The sequence below is a fragment of the Microtus ochrogaster genome, unplaced genomic scaffold (assembly GCF_000317375.1).
Source record: "Microtus ochrogaster isolate Prairie Vole_2 unplaced genomic scaffold, MicOch1.0 UNK80, whole genome shotgun sequence".
Classification (NCBI taxonomy): Eukaryota; Metazoa; Chordata; class Mammalia; order Rodentia; family Cricetidae; genus Microtus; species Microtus ochrogaster.
In genome coordinates, this window is record NW_004949178.1 from 1,075,002 (window position 1) to 1,079,494 (window position 4,493).

A 4,493-nucleotide genomic window follows, 5' to 3' on the forward strand; every position below is an offset into this window, starting at 1 on the left:
CACACACACATGCATTAAAACTTTTTAAGTCTTTAAAAACAAAATACCTACAGAGGCAGGTGTGGAGACATACTCCTGAATTCTTAGCACTTGGGAGTAGAGCCGAAGAATTAGTTTAAGGCTAGCCTCAACTATATAGGAAGGTTGAGGCTAGCTTGTGCTACATGAGACCATGTCTCCAAAAAAAGAAAGAAAACTATAATATCTAACAAAAGATTATTTTATACCTGAGAGGTTATACATATTATGCAAATATATGTATTTTGTACCTTTTGTGAGGTACAAAATATTCTTAAAGTTGCAAAAATAATACCAAGCCAAAGCAGCAGAATGTAAGATTATATATCAAGTACATGTGCAGCTGCATCTGATTTCCTTTCTTTTCTTTCTTTCTTTCTTTCTTTCTTTCTTTCTTTTTTTTTCCTTGTTTATTTTGTTTAAGACAGGATTTTTTTCCTTTTCTTTGGTTTTTCGAGGCAGGGTTTCTTTTGGGAGCCTATACTGGAACTTGCTCTGTAGAGCAGATTGGCCTCGAACTGAGATTCACCTGTCTCTGCCACCTGAGTGCTGGAAATAAAGGCTTGTGTCACCACTGCCCAGCAAGACATGATTTCTCTGTGCCACCCTGGTTATCCTGGAATAAATTTAGAGATCCACCTGTCTCTGCCTCCCAAGTGCTGGGATTAAAGGTGTGCACCACCACCACCCAGCTGCTATTATATTTTTAATGAGGTGTCTAGAATAGTGTAAAACTCTAATTGTGGCTTGCATTATTTTTCACTGGACAGTGCTGACATAAGACTTGGAACCTTATGGTATTCTTTTAAAAACTTATTATTTTTATGTGTGTGTATATATATATATATATATATATATATGTGCCTGTGTGGATTTATGTTTAACACTTGTATGAAGAGGGAGTCCCCAGAAGCCAAAAGAGGGTGTCAGATTCCCTGGACCTGGACGTATAGATAGTTACGAGCTGCTCTGTAGATGCTGAGACGTCCTTCTGTATATATGTTGCTTTTGTTGGTTGATAAATGAAGTTCTTTCAGCCAGTGGCTTAGCAGAGCAAAGCCAGGTGGGAAATCTGAACAGAGATATATAGAGTTAGACGGAGTCAGAGAGGCACCATGTAGCTGCCGAAGGAGAAAGACACCTACCAGTAGGCTACAACTTTATAATGCACAGCTTTATGATAGGAAATGGGTTAAGATGTAAGAGCTAACTAGAAATATGCCTGAGACATTGGCCAAACAGTATTGTAATTAATATAGTTTCTATGTGATTATTCGGGGCTGGGCGGACAGGAAATGAATGAGTAGTGTTTGTTAGATAAGCTAGATATAAAACTTTAGACTCACAAAGATAGAATAGATAACAGTATTTTCCTTAATTTGCCAAATGTAAAAGGACTAAATATTGTAACTATAATTCTTGCTGGATAACTGTTTTGCTATATGTAACTTTACTATGGTAAAGTAAAAACCTTTTTTATTTAGACAGAAAAGGGGAGATGATGTGGGATGTCCTTCTATACATGTGTTGCTTTTATTGGTTGATAAATAAAGGTGTTTTGGTCAATGGCTTAGTAGAGCAAAGTCAGGCAGGAAATCTGAACAGAGATAGAGAGAACAGGTAGAGTCAGAGGACGCTATGGAGCAGCTCAAGAAGCAAGAGGTAACAAACCACGAGCCTTGTCGTAAAAAATAAATTAGTAGAAATGGGTTAATTTAAGATGTAAGAGTTAGTTAAGGGGCTGGAGAGATGGTTCAGAGGTTAAGAGCACTGGCTGCTCTTCCAAAGGTCCTGAGTTCAATTCCCAGCAACCACATGGTGGCTCACAACCATTTATAATGGGATCTTGTGCCCTCCTCTGGCAGAACACTGTATACTTAATATATAAATAAAATCTTAAAGAAAGGGCAACATAAAAAAAAAGAGTTTATAAGAAGCCTGAACTAATAGACCAAACTGCGTTGTAATTAATATAGCTTCTGTGTGATTATTTAGGTCTGGGCAGTAGGGGGACAAACGAGAAGCTTCTGTTTACAAGCAGTAAGCACTCTTAACTGCTGAGCTATCCGTCCAGCTCCTCATCCCTATCTTACAGAGATCCTGGTATCTTCTAATATTGCCTGACCTTGCTTGTGTCAACATCTTGGCTCAGACCTCACAAGGAAGTAGAATGGACATTTAAATGAGAAAGGGCTGCTGCCAGGGCTGCTTAATTTCAGTTTTGATTGGATAACTTTAAAACATTTTATTTAATTTATGTATTTGTCTGTGTGCTCTGGTGCCCACAAATACCAGAAGGTGACTAATCTCCTGGAGCTGGAGTGACAGGTAGTTATGAACTACCAGACACAATACTGGGATCTGAACTCCATTCTTCACAATCGAGCAGCAAGTGCCCTTAACCAATCAATCATCTCGCTAGCTCCACCGACTGGCTCTTTTTTCTTTTTACATATATTTATTTGAGGTGGGGAACACACATGTCCTGGCACTTGTGTGGAGGTAAGAGAAGAGCTTTCAGGACTTGGTGGTCTTGCCGCCATGTGGGACTGAACTCAGGTTGTCAGGCATGGTGGCAAGCACTGTTAGCTACTGAACATCTCACTAGCCCACTGAGTGACTAATCTTTTCATAAAGGGTTTGCCTATGTAGCCCTGGCTGGCTTAGAACTCATATGTAAACAGACTTGTCCCTGACTGTTGGTGATCCTCCTGCCCCTGGAATAGTGAGATTGCAAATATATATGCCCTCCACTGGGCTTGACTGGTTAGCTATTTCAGAATGTGCTTTAAGGTGCTGTATCAGATGTTTATGTTCATTACTCCTCCCAAATCAGAACATACTGATAGCAGAAAGAACAAAATCTACCCACTAGACAAAAGCACAAATGGTATCTTGATGTACTCTTGTTGAAGTCTTCGTTTAAATAGGAAACACACACACAAAGTATGACCCTTCATGAGTTTTACAAGAAAATACAGAAACTTTTTAACATGCTAATGAATGTTTTCAATTACCCCATTCATGGTTTACTGTTGCCTTGGACATGAGGGTCCCCTTGGCCATCTGATTTAAAATTAGAATACATACATATTTCCAACCTTGCTTTTCTTAAAGTATTTTTAGACATGGTCTCACATTAGGCCAGGCTGGCCTTGAACTTCCAGAGATCTCCTGCCAGTGCCTCCCTAGTACCAGGATGAAGGTGTGTGCCATATCTTTCTTCATAGTTGTTACTATCTTCTAACACGTTATGAAATCTTTGTTTCCCTTCCTAGAGCGTAAGCAAATTGTGAGCCAAGGTGTCTTTCTATTCTTTTTGCCTGCATGGCTAGCGCTGTACTAAACACACAACAAATATTTGAACATTTTCTCTAAGAGTGAACAATGAGTAGAAAACAATCATATAGTTCATTATATTATGTTTTCTGCTCAAAATTTCTGTTGTTTCTATGTGTGTGTTGAACACTGGCACTGAATTACCTGATCCTCCTGCCTTTATCTCCCAAACGCTGGGACTATAACTGGCATCTAGCTTCTGGTTGTGTTTATATTACTTATATAGCTTCCCATAACCACATCCAGACATGCTGGTATAAGCCTCGAATCCAGAAACTGTGAGTCTGTGGTTAGTCTGAACTACAAGCAAGATCCTGTTTCAAAAGAGAAAAGAAGCCAGGCAGTGATGGCTTTAATCCCAGCACTTGGGAGGCCGAGGCAGGTGGATCTCTTTCAATTCAAGGCCAGCCTGGTCCACAAAGCGAGTTCTAAGACAGTCAGAGCAGTTACAGAGAAATCCTGTTCTCAAAAATAAATAAATAAATAAATAAATAAATGAATGAATGAATAAATAAATAAAATAAAAAGCAAACAAACTATTTATAAAGAGTATCTATAATGTACCCATTTGTCAGAAACTGTAGGGTTTTGGTTTTACTATTTCCCTGACAATGAGTCTTCTCTTGCAGCCTGGGCTGGCTTGGAGCTGTGTAGTACCAGCTAAACCTACACTTGAGGTCTTTGCACTAGAATCACAGCATGGCCAGAACTACCCCAACCTAGCCTCCCTACGTTCACAGTGCTCAGAAATCGTAACTAAGTGCTGTCCAACTTTGTTAAAAGTGCCATCTGGATGAGTGGCATTTACAGAGAACTTATATAAACAGCCGTCGTCTCTTTGGACATCTACAGTTCAGCAACCAGATCATCATAAAGTAACATTTGGACTAAATTCTAGTGAGGCTGATACAGCAAACCTAAGACCGTCTGGATCCCTACTTGGAATTTCTAAAAGGACAGGGCTAGGAAATATTCTACTTGCCAGCAGCTGTGCCACTAAGCATCTTTTGAGAAAACTGTGCCTTCCGAGGAACTGGAAAGCTTTGACTCTCACTGTTTTCCAGTTTTCTGGCTGCCCAGAAACACACAGCAGAGGTCACAGCCTAGCTTTTTCTTTTTTTCTTTTCTTTTCTTTT

At 39.5% G+C, this 4,493-nt stretch overlaps 1 protein-coding gene; it reads right to left on the bottom strand.

Moving 5' to 3' along the window:
• Positions 1 to 4,493, bottom strand: part of LOC101987955 (bcl-2-like protein 2) — a 17,440-nt gene that overhangs the window by 7,640 nt on the left and 5,307 nt on the right.